Raw genomic sequence first — 12,981 nt, forward strand, 5'->3', positions numbered from 1 at the left:
GATATCCTCTCTTGCTTGAAGATATTACACCTCCCTCATCTATGGGAGCTGCCTCGCAAAAGGAGGACAGTTCAGTTCTCCATGTGCCTCCTTCCCTCTGAACAACCATTAGGTACAATCAAATCCTAACAGGACCTATGGGTCCAACTATAAAATCAAATCTGGGGAGAAGTGAGAAACTAACAATCGTACAACTCTGGTAATGTATAGGAACAAAAATCTAAGAAATCTATGGGGAAATGAATTCTGAAGTTTCATATCCAAAAAGAAAGAGACATTTTAAAATGCTCAGGCTGAAGTTAGCAATGTGTATACACCTACCAGAGTTGTGACTGGATAGGTAGCTCAAGGAGCCATTTGCTCCTCTGGCTGATGGAACACTGGGGCCCCACTCTAGGGGAAATCGTCAGAAATTAATTTTTGTAAAATAAAATATTAAAAATCGTAAATCATTTTATTTAGCTATGGTTAAAATTCTTTTTTTTTTTTTTAAGATTTTATTTATTTATTTGAGAGAGAGAATGAGATAGAGAGAGCATGAGATGGGGGAGGGTCAGAGGGAGAAGCAGACTCCCTGCTGAGCAAGGAGCCCGATGCGGGACTCGATCCTGGGACTCCAGGATCATGACCTGAGCCGAAGGCAGTCGCTTAACCAACTGAGCCACCCAGGCGCCCGCTATGGTTAAAATTCTAATTGGAAACTTCGACCACACGTTTCAAGGATACTTAATGAAAAACATGTAGTGATGGAATTGACACAAGTGCTTTTGAGAATGGAAAAGTCATTACTTTTGGTGAGGGAGAAATTTAGAGATTGCTTACCAACCATTCATTATAAAGCTTGAGTTAAATTCACACTTAATCTGTTTCTAGTCATCATGAAGTTGAATTTCTATACTTGTTTACTAAAAAGAGCAAAATGATTTTTCTATAATATTTGGAAACTGGTGGAATGGTTTCTTTCCCAGGACTGCCGACTTATTAATTTATAAATATCTTACATTTGTTATGGAAAACTACATTTGTTAAAATGTGTGTTGTAAAGAATTACGGTTTTTTCACTTCTCTACTAGAGTAGATTAAATTTGCTCATTAACTTTGTGACAATTAACCTGCTAAATATGACCTCCCTGACCTGTGATAATTAATTGAACTAATATGTACTGATAATGCATTCTTTTATTTTTGAAAATAAAACTGATACATGACTAATAGTTTAGCTTTATAACACCATATAAAATTTTGTTCTTCTACTTTGATATGTTGTGGAAGAAAGAATTACTGGTGTGGATTTATCATTGCTCATTGCTGAGTGGGCCTTGCAGCATTTCCTGCATGAGAGCCTTGATAAGTATGTAGATAATGACAGCACCAACATCTTTATGAAGAGCTTTGTTGGCTCTTCCCTCTACTATGGGAATGCTGGCGGGAACACTGCAGTTTAAATGCGCTCTGTGATTTTGATGGAAAGTAAATACCCAGGGGACGGCAAAGGCCAAGAAGCAATTTAGTTAATAGGTAAGTTAATAGCTTGACTATTAAAAGCAAAGAGAGCTAGTCACCATAATAGACAGCAAAACCAATCTGGTAAACTAAATAATCTAAACCACATGAATCTTTAGTAGTACTTAATTGATCATGGGAAAGCTAGATGAATACAAACTAACAAACAATATCGTAACCACCGGAGCCTACTATTTTGGATTGATTCTATCTCCAGGAGATCCAGTTGGATCCCAAACTCATCTTGTGGATAGTTCTCTCATTTCTGAGTACAGAGCAGGAATCACGACTGCAGCAGATGCTTCTTGTGACTTCTCTTTTTTTTTTTTTTTAAAGATTTTATTTATTTGACAGAGAGAGACACAGCGAGAGAGGGAACACAAGCAGGGGGAGTGGGAGAGGGAGAAGCAGGCTTCCCGCCAAGCAGGGAGCCCGATGCGGGGCTCGATCCCAGGACCCTGGGATCATGACCTGAGCCGAAGGCAGACGCTTAACGACTGAGCCACCCAGGTGCCCCGCTTCTTGTGACTTCTGTCACATTCTCTCAGTGTACCCTGTATTTCTTAAAATATTATTTTTTCCCCTGTGTCTCATTTCTACTTAGGAGAAAAGGTGAGATCTGGTATTACTGGTCATTGGGTGAGATCGAACAGATGATTGAAAGGGTTGGCCTTTTCTAGAGCTTATAAAGTTAAAAAGAGACAGAGAGAGAGAGAGAGAGAGAGAGAGAGAGAGAAGGTGGTGGACCATGTGGACACAAATGCGGGGAGCCGAGAGAACTTGTGGAAGTTCACTTCTGATTGCTTCTTTTCTCTCACTGAAATAGGAAGCAAGTTCATCAGCTGAGAGAGAGGAAGAGGGAAGAGCATTTCAAAATTTGAGTACAGGGGAGACTGCATGGAATCATCTAGGTGAGCAGGAGAGTAAATGGTTGGGGGAAATAGAGTAAAATTGCCCAACAGCATTATGGGTGCACTTAGAGCGATGACAAATTCAAGTACAGTCAGCATGGTTCCATTAGTGATGTGTGAGGGTGTGTGAGCCTGTGTATGTATGTGTGTGTCTGTCTGTTCTCAACTTCTTATCTCACTCACCTACTTAGGTACAAGCGTAAAGTAGGCAGAAAATGGAACTTAACTAAGGTTGAGTGTAATTCAACTAAGATGAAACTAAGGTTTTGGTTTCGCCAAGGGAATAAGAAAAAGGGTGTGTGAAACCAGAGTGGACATATGTAGTGGAGGGATTTTAATGACCTACTAGGGTAAGCTGCATATGTTGAGAAATGAGGACATGCAGGAGTGAGGGAAAAGGAAAAATTCTTAGAAGGAAAGAACTGTGAGCAGGGATGGGGAGAAAGAATTGTTGTGCTTGGTGTAATAATGTGTGAGACTTGAAAAGATAGGAAAGGTTAGAGATTGGGAAGACTGAAATTAAGATTTGGGAGGAGGGGGGTTAGTGTTTGGTAATGACAAGATTTAGGGTGGTCTCGTGGGAATGAAGAATCAAGGTAGGCTGTAGGGCAATATCATCAAAGGAGAAGAAATAATAAATGAAGAGTTTGGGGATTGAAAGAATCATCTATTTGCCTGTCATAAACACCAGTAATTATGACCATGACCAAGGTGACTATAATTTATTGACCAAATGGGAACACTTTTAAGAGTAAAATGTGGGTCTATTTAAAATTACTAAAGGACAACAAGTGAAATTGGGACCATAATGGCTTAAGAGGTAGTAATGGAGAGAGTGCCAGTGAGCAGTAGATAAAATCTTCAGGGAATAGAAAGAGTGACCTTGGGGTTATCAGAAGAATGAGGGGCAGTGGATAGTCTGATGGGACGGGTTTTAAGCTGGTGTTGCCTGTTATCGATGTGAACAATATTAAAGTGTCTGAGGAGTATAATGGTGGAAAGAATTTGGTGTTGAGGTGAGGAAGGAGTTTGGCAGGACTGTCCCAAAGCCTGAGGTTCCCATTTAACTATTGATCACAAAGGTGTGGAATCTGAGAAGATGCAGGGCACACTCTACCCTCTTGCCCTTCCAAGAGTAGCCTGCATCTGCTAACCATTATCATCTTGTCCTAGACTAGATACTTCAAAGAGTCACTGGAAAAATATACCAAACATAAGGAGAAAGAGACAGGAGGAGGAATGATTTAATGTGTAGACCACATAAAAATGAAATGAGAATAATCTTTCCTGGGTCAAGGACTTGCCCTAAGGTTGTAACCTGCTGTGGTTTAAGTGTTTGTTTGTTTGTTTACATTTCTGCATAGTTCAGATGTATTTCAAAAAAGGTTAAAAGGTATTCATTTAACTGCCCGTGTGGATGCTCAGGCAGGAATTAGAAAAATACTGCAAAATTGAATGGAAAAATGTGGTTTGTTAATAGTTCATCTTCAAGACTCAAATGAAGACTTGAAAAGAAAATGAAAATGGGCAAAAATAATAGACAAAAGACATATCTCACCAAGTTGGTTTTATATAACTTGTAATAATCAGCTTTCAGGAACAGAAGATAGCACATGGCTGGCTTCCTTTGTGTCTCTGTCATTAACCACGCGGAAGTACTGGGGCAGGTGAAATTCCAGTTGCATTGTGGGAAGTGCCTTGTTGTCTTGAACAACGGCCTAGCTGATGTTATTGTCTGACTCAGAAGGAGACCTCATTCTTCTGAGAGAGAGAAAAAAACAAAACTTAGTGCTGATAATATACCGGCAATCCTGAAGCAAACTCTTTTCAATATGTAAATAAGTGCAAATCATTCACTCTTTGTCACTGTTTCTCTGTCTTTCATACCACCTCATGAGGTTCCAGATGTACATTTAGCTACTGAAATTACTTGGGCTACAAATAAGTGTACTTGAAAAAAAACAAAAAAAACAACAAACTCCTGCATCTGTGAAAAGCAGCTCCAACTAGAATATAAATACATTTATTTAAATTTAAAATCCATTCCAGGTTTTGAAAAGCTTCAAGTTTGGTTACTTTTTGCTCTGTGACAGCGTCTTTATGTTCAAGTCAAATGAAGGCATTGTTCTCTTTGGTCCTTCTGTTTTGAGGAGTAAAGCAGGTAAAGAAATGAGGGGTTGAGAGATGATGTATAAGACTTTTTTTCTGGGAGCGTATTTAACTACTTAGTAAGTGATGTGATAAACACACATCAAAGGTCATTGTGAAATCCTCCTCCCCCTCTCCTTTGCCTGGATAACCCCTAATTACCCTTCAAACCTCAGGTAGTTGTCATTTCTTCTGGAAGTACTCTCGAAGTCCTGGGAGTAGATGCTTTGCATGTCATAGCCCTTCATATTTTCCTCGTTCACAGCACTCATCACATTATATTGAAATTACAGTCCTAATTCATTTTTATATAAGCAGTGCTATCCGTTATATGTGCCTATAAGGAATGCTCCATAAATGTTGGTTTAATTAAAATGTAGAGAAAAGTGCTTTCGCTCTTTCTCCTATTGTCTGTATATAGGCCCTCTTTGTCTCATATAGCAGTTATATATCACAATGGCGTTTTTGGAACTGAAAATCCTAGTGAATCTTCCAGAAGTGTTCTGCTTATAATCAGAAGGTAGGTTAACTGTTAAGAAAACAATAAAAGTCCATAATATGCTTGTGCTAACATGCAAATCTACCCTGGGCAAAACAATGAGGAAGCAGAAAGTTTTAAAAAAAACCTTTCATTTCATCATGAGAACCCCCTGGAACGGTGCTTCCTTCTCTTTACTAAGGGTCCGTTATGTCCATGTTGTTCCCTAGATTCTGATGAAGGCCAGAACACCCTTCTCTTCTTCCTCCATCAAAACTTGTTTTTACTGCAGAACATTTGGAAAGGATGAAGGAAAAAAAAATCTGTCTAAAATGTCATTCACTGATAACAAGTATGGGATGTGGCATATTTGTCTTTTCATGAAGGCTTTTGACAAAACCCAGCTCTAGATAAACCAGTCTTCTTTTTCTGTGTTTACACTTGAACAAGAAGGTAGAACGTAGGAACCACCAAAGTAAAGTAGATGGTTTTTTACTCATTACCCACAGCCTCATATGGGTCTTCAAATTTCCTGGGTTTTTTTTTTTTTTTTTTTCCAGATTCTGTAGAGCACAGAGCTTGAGGCAAGGATTAATATATTGTTCTTAATGGGGATGATGGTGAGGATATAAAAGTTGGGAAGTGAGGTGTGAACAAATGTAAAACAACGTAATGTAATGAGTTATCACGTTCGCTGCCTGCTTCATACAGGCTGTGAAGTGACACAGTCTTGTCACCCAGCAGGCGTGTTCTCTCAGCAGGCAGGGAATTTCCATGGTTGGGTTCTAAAGATCTGTATCTCAGAGTAGTCCGTGGAAGGGAGAAAAGAGGGGAAATGTAACATCCAGTTCCTTTTTATATCCCATTCCCCATGCCCTTTTGGGGTGCATTTGCTTGCCCTTCAGTGGATGTTCAGGAAGCCCTAAGGTGTGGCATTTGACTCAAGGCTGGAAGTGGAAAGGTGGCTTCGAATGGATAGCTCAGTGTATGTGGTGGGGAACCACATAGGTCCAGTATCCAGCATCTACCCTGGGAAACCTGCCAAAGGCAGCCGTGGTGAGTACGGCACTGTACCGGAGGCAAGTAGTCCTTTCTTGAAAAGGTAATAATCCAAGGAATTTAAGGAGGGTATGGTGTATCGTAATGTGTCAGCTTCACTCGTTTGAATACGTTTCCCAGAATTCCTCTTCCTTTCGATTTCCGTTTAGATGGGCCACAAAGGACATTTTCACGTGAAATAGAAAAAGACAGAAGTAAAGCACCAGCCATTTTATATTTTACACACAGAAGGTTGGGGCAGGAGCTTTTATGGCTCACATATGTTGTTGCTTATCTGCTGGCTCAACTCCCTGCCTGCAAGTATTCCACTGTCCTATGCATTTTCTTTCACTTTCACTTCTGGGCCAAGTGTGTTTAGTTCCATGATGAAAGGCACCGGCTTCTCCTTAAGGACACTTGCTCCATCCAGGTTGGGGTTTAGATTGTCCTCACGGGTTTCAGTTGCTTCCTGTGCTCTCCATTTTGCATCCATCTTCCTTCTCTACTGCCTGCCCTCCAGTTCCAACATCAGACATGAAGACAACTGTTTTACAGTGTTTTACCAGCCTCCATAATTGCATAATGTCAAATATTACCTCGCAGTTATTTCCTTACAAACCCCTGACTGATGCAGAGGGGAACAAGGTTTTGGACACTACAGTCTCCCACTTGTACCTCCATGACCTTCTTAGATCCTCTCTTAAATCCAGGTCTCTTCTATTTTGTGTGTTAAGACTGGAGATGCCCTTGCTTGTCTCCTGAAGAGTCCAATCAGCCTCAGAGACCTTTCCAAGGTGGTGTTTAGTCTTCACGTCCTGGATGACTAAGCCAAGAGGGTCAGTGAAAAAAGCTCTAGTCTCCAGAGTTGGCAAAAAAAGAGATGCTGGGGCCATACTCTGAGATAACCTCCCTCATGATGCAACACACCTTCTTCAGGTGAGTTCATTCTTCAGTTTCTAGGGAAGGGGTTGCTTTTCCTAGCAAAGATGGCTCAGTATTATTTGGGCTTTCAAGATTACTGGGTTCTCTTGCCAAAATATCCCATTGCAGATCTCAGTGTCCCACTCTTTCTTCCCCGGTATCTTGACTCTAACATAAGACATCTGAAAGCTGCACGTTTCTTATCCATTGCAGAGCTGTCACCCATTCACCAGATCCTGGGATTGATTCTCAGTACGGTCTGCCGCAGATACAAAGGTAAGTGTCTCCTTTAAAGCTACCACTCAGGTAATTTGGCTTTTAAAACGTGCTCCATTTTGGAGGGGAGTGGGCGGGATAGCTCTATGCCTACCACTTCTTCTTGCATGGTCTTTAGGGTTGTTACTGTAATGCACATTTTTATATTAGCGTATTTCCCATACTGATTAAGTGCCACAGCCACTGATTTCCCAATGCCTTGCTTTTTATACACTCTTCATTCCTATTAATCACAGGTGAAAGCTTAAGTATCACCCCAATTCCCACCAATAGGGTCTCCGTTGGTTTTACACAAATGAACAATTCAATGCCAGGTTCCCATCCTGAGCATCCCTTTTTTGGAGCCAGTTCCTGTACCAATTGTTTTAATCCAGTTTTTTTTCAAAGCTGAGCCTAAGTAAAGGTAAAGGTGCAGGGTTTTTTTGTTGTTGTTGTTGTTGTTGTCGTTTGTGTGTGTGTGTGCTAGTCAAGCTGAGGTATAAAGGGTCAACAAAAAGAAAAGCCAACAAAGGAAATACGTACAGGACAATAAAATGTGATGTACCATCACACTGGGTCCCACTTTATGATAAGTTTTGAAGAGACACATCAGGGCACTCAGCAGGCATGTTTTCTTGATCCGTGCTTTGACTAGGAACTGCACATTTAGTGGTAAATGGCAGAAAGAGAGAAGTGAGACTCATCTGCCTGACCCCATCCCATCTTTTGTTTCCCATTGGTCAGGTTTCACGTGACAAGAGATCATTACCTTGAACTTTGGCTTATCCACCTAGCTCCTTGGTGGATGTTCTGGAAGCCAAATCCTACCCTTGCAGTATATTATTTTACCCAAATCTAGAAAATGTGGGGTAAGAGCATGGACTACATAGTGTGTGAGGTGTACCAACCATGGAGTTGACCTTGGGTTTCAATGTGAACGATAGCCAGCTCAGAGGCTCTGCAGCCGTGACAGTGAGAGTGGAGTAGGGGTCTTGGAGGCAAGTGGAAAGTTCTGAAAGAAGAAAGCTGTTGATGAAATTTGGGGAGGTACATTTGTGTCGATTACACTGGTATCACTGATATGCTTCTCTGACCAACTTGTTTTCCATCCTTTACAACCATTACTTCAGACTCTGTCTGATCCATCTACAAACCATTTTACTCCTTCACACTCAACAGAAAACCTTGGCTTCTCTTTTACAGAGACTATAGGAGCAATGAGAGAGATACTTCTCATGGTGGAGACATCAATGATGCAAACCACCTCTGACTGTGGCCCTTCTATATTTGGTTCCTCTTATTACCATAGAAGAATTTTCTTTTCTTTTATTAAGATCAGTTCTTGGGGCGCCTGGGTGGCTCGGTCGTTAAGTGTCTGCCTTCGGCTCAGGTCAGGATCCCAGGGTCCTGGGATCAAGCTCCGCATCAGGCTCCCTGCTCCGCGGGAAGCCTGCTTCTCCTTCTCCCACTCCCCTGCTTGTGTTCCCTCTCTCTCTGTGTCTCTCTCTGTCAAATAAATAAAATCTTAAAAAAAAAAAAAAGATCAGTTCTTCTGTTTGTATATTGTGCCCCATTCTTCTTATCATCCCAGGAACCTGAAACACAGGGGCTGACTTTTCCTTTTCCTGCCCTTACATTCAAACTCTCCCTCTTCGCTGGTGGCCTAGCAGGTTTGATCTGTAGATTCATGTGTGTATGGTGTCAAGGTGGTTGTGTATACAAACATCCCTGATTTTAGTACAATTTTATTTCATTTATAAAAGTGGTACATGCTTATTGTTACAGGTTAAATATTATACATAGAAATGTTCATAATCTTTATCTTCCTCTCTATTATCGCTGTTCAAGAGCAACTATTTTAATAATTTGATGTGTTCATCCTAAGCTATACAAATATATATGGTAGAAGAGGCACTCAGTGCTCAGTGACTATCCTCTGCATTTGCCAGTCTCTCCTTTGCTGTCAGCAAGGTTCATGTGACAAAGGCTGGCCAATGAAGTCTGAGTGGAAATGATAAGTCACTTTGGGGCTGAGGCCCTGCTGGGGCAATCTTAGAGGCTCCAGGTTCTGGGTGACATAACTTCGAGATGGAGGAGGCCTCCTGATCAGAATGGGTTTTGTGTGAGAAAGATACAAGCCTTTACTGTGTTAATCTATAGAACTTTCAAGGTTTTCTGGTGTAGTACCTTGTGATGTATATGGGTATACACTTGACATATTATTCTGTACATTTCTTTCTTTCTTTTTTTTTTAACTTAACAGTATTGCTAGGGCTTATCCATCTTTTCTGAAAGTTGAATCATATCCTATAGTATGACTATATGACTTATTTCACCATTTCCTTACTGCTGGGATTTCAGATTGCTTACAATTTTTACTCTAGTAGGGTTTTGCCTCCACAAACCATGTTGCCATAAATACTTTTACACAGATAGCTTTACATACAGACACTTTTATTTTTTGTAGTGTAATTTTCCCAAAATGAGCTGCATGGGTCAAAGGATTTATGTGTCTTTATTTAAGTAGGGATTTCTGGACTACTTTACGAAAATTATTTTAAGCTTTTCACACATTCCTCAGAAATACACGAGTGCCTGTTTTTCTTTAATCTTAACACTGAATGACATTGCTTTTCATAGTTTTTGCTAATATAATATATAACAATTAATAGTAAAAACTTCTTACAATGTAGATTAAATAATTAGGATGCAAAATTATTTTTTTGTTTCCTTTGTTCAATGTATTTTTTAAAAATTTTACTCCAAATTTGTATTCAAATTCCAGTGAGCCACTTTGTTCAATATTTTAAAATACTATGATTTAATTTGTGGGCTTTACCAGTGGTTTTCAAACTCGCATTTATCCAAGGCACTCAGAGGGCTTGTTAAATTCAGATTTCTGGACCTCACAAGAATTTGTGTTTCTAACAAGTCCCAATGTACTGCTGATAGTTATTCCCAGGACTTTCTTGGAGAACTGGCCTGGACAATAAAAAGAATAATATGAGTAAAGCAAATTAGTAATAATGAGATTAGGATGCTTATCTCTGAATTTATCCCACTGTGTAGGGCATTCATGAGTTTTTTTCTATTTCCCTAGGCACAATTTTCTGGTAGGTAATAATTTTACACGTTCTTTAAGGACACTTAGGAAACTCCTGTGAATTATTTGTAGGAAAAATAGCTTGAGAGTAATAGGGTTATAATCTTATTACAAACAAACCATGGCTTTTAAAGAAGTATCTTGAAGTATAAAATTGATAAAACATATTAACAGAATGTTTTAGTGGGTGTGGAATGCAGAGACATTGGAGGAATTTAGAACATGTCTCTATTTTGGGGGAGAAGAACCATGAGAGACGATGGACTCTGAAAAACAAACTGAGGGTTCTAGAGGGGAGGGCGGTGGGAGGATGGGTTAGCCTGGTGATGGGTATTGAGGAGGGCACGTTCTGCATGGAGCACTGGGTGTTATGCACAAACAATGAATCATGGAACACTATATCTAAAAGTAATGATGTAATGTATGGGGATAAACATAACAATAAAAAAATTTAAAAAAATAAAAAATAAAAATAAAAAATAAAAAAAAATAAAAAAAAAAAGAACATGTCTCTGTTTTGTCTCTATGACTCTAATTGGGCAGACAAACATTTTCAGTTAACTTTCAATCATATTGAATGGACTCTATCAATATTTTATTAGGTCTATTCATTGATTCATTTGCCCTTTAAAATTATTAAAATAATGTCATAAGTTTCCTCTTAGGAACTACCTGTTTCCTTGACACAAAACATTTAATACATACATTAGCATGAGCAAAGTATTCTTGGTTTTTCCAAGATTCTCTTGAGAAAGTTGTGGGAATACAAATTAAATAAAGTGACATTATTATAGGAGTAAACTTGATTCAGCTCCAATGTATATATTTTAAAGCAAGTCATTTTCAAGTTCTAAGTCTATAACATATAATCATTACTGAACTAGTTTATAATATCATATAGTAATATAGTTATATTATGATATAATTATGATTAACAATTATTTAACTGCAATTATTACATTCATTTAACTGCTAGTGCCAAAAAAACTTGTTATGCTCCTCATATCTTGACAATATGCCAATGTTTGTACCCCAAAGGTGGGAATTATTACTTTGGAGATGTTTTATGTCTGAACAGTGAATAGCCCAACCTTCCCAAGGACTGGATCTGTTATCACCACACAGAGAAGTTGTCAACCCTCAGTGGATGTAGGAAATTGGTCTGGCATTTGGCCCTGAAAAACTTTAAGGTCTGATCCAATTTAGGGTATAGGATTTTATATAGTCAGAAATGGTTAGGACTGGGAAGGACCATAGTGCAATCCCATCATTAAGAAGAAACAGGCCGGGGCGCCTGGGTGGCTCAGTCGTTAAGCGTCTGCCTTCGGCTCAGGTCATGATCCCAGGGTCCTGGGATCGAGCCCCGCATTGCGCTCCCTGCTCTGCGGGAAGCCTGCTTCTCCCTCTTCCACTCCCCCTGCTTGTGTTCCCTCTCTCGCTGTGTCTCTCTCTGTCAAATAAATAAATAAAATCTTTAAAAAAAAGGAAAAAGAAACAGGCCAGAGAGGCTAAAGGGACATGCCCAAGGTCACAGTTGTCTAAGGACCCAAGCAATAGCATAATAAAAACTGATGAAATGTATCAAGTACTTCCTTTGTGTCAGGCAGAATCCTTTAGATGTATTATTTTATTTAATACTTACATTTTGATAGTTTAATAATATCCTCCCCTCTGAAGATGTGGAGACTTGGATGCAGAACAGGTGAGAGTCTTTCCCAGTATCACACAGGTGGTTGGTACTGGTAGTGAGTCTCTGCCCAAGGCTGAGGCCCCCATCCCATGTCCTCTCCTTATTCCCAGTGTAGCACCCTGTTGTCTCCAAACTCCCTCCCATGGGGTGCTCAAAAACTACAATCCAATTTCAGAAATTATACTTTGTGGTGTACAAGTGCTACACTTTGTTGGAATTTGAAAAATCTGACTTATAAATCCTTATGCTGTCCAGAAGATGTCCTTATGAAAGTAGCTGAGTCTAAGTAAACAAGGAATTTGATAATCATCATCCCACACGCTTCCCCCCTTCCATGATACACACAGCCATCATTTCAAATGTAGACTAGGTTATTGACATTCTTTTTCTTATATTGCTTCCACTCTTTCCTTTGTATAAGATTGAAGTTTATTTTTAGCCTATAAATACATCTGAAATTTATTGTATTTGTTTGATGGGAAAGAAATCAATAGCTTTTCCTACTCGGCCTTTATACGGTGATCAGATTGTAGTTTATACATTGCACATTTCACCTTCCCTCACTGTTTTTACAGGCAGATTATTTTTATGGCCTAATTGTCCTTTAATAGGCCATAAACACCTCATACATTTTCAGGTTCCCTGATAACAAGCAAAAGGAGCATGCCAGTTCTAAAAGTCTCAAAACCAGGCCTTTGATAAAGTGTTAATAAAAAAATCTGTAAGTCATTAAAAAAAAAAAAAAAAAAAGAAGACGAAGGGTTAAATTTTGTTGTCATATCAAAATGTTATTTTTGGCTAACATTACCTGCAAATATAATGGGTTTCTTTAATGATTACTTTATGAAAACAAGACTTACTGGAAATTTTGCTCAAATGGACCAGTGGGACTTGGTGCACATTTGGGGGGGAAACTTTTGCATGGAGTTCTCTT

General features: G+C 39.3%; 1 long non-coding RNA gene across 1 annotated transcript in view; it reads left to right on the plus strand.

Annotated features, from left to right (window-relative positions):
- Positions 1–2,098: 2,098 nt before the first annotated feature.
- The window catches only part of LOC116645229, a 42,509-nt gene continuing 31,626 nt past the window's right edge, over positions 2,099–12,981 (plus strand). The window contains exons 1-3 of the long non-coding RNA XR_004301924.1: positions 2,099–2,414; positions 6,813–7,014; positions 7,213–7,275. This is a non-coding gene — a long non-coding RNA (uncharacterized LOC116645229). The remainder of the gene's footprint in view (positions 2,415–6,812; positions 7,015–7,212; positions 7,276–12,981) is intronic.

Source organism: Phoca vitulina, unplaced genomic scaffold (genome assembly GCF_004348235.1).
Source record: "Phoca vitulina isolate PV1807 unplaced genomic scaffold, GSC_HSeal_1.0 scaffold32, whole genome shotgun sequence".
NCBI classification, from domain to species: Eukaryota; Metazoa; Chordata; class Mammalia; order Carnivora; family Phocidae; genus Phoca; species Phoca vitulina.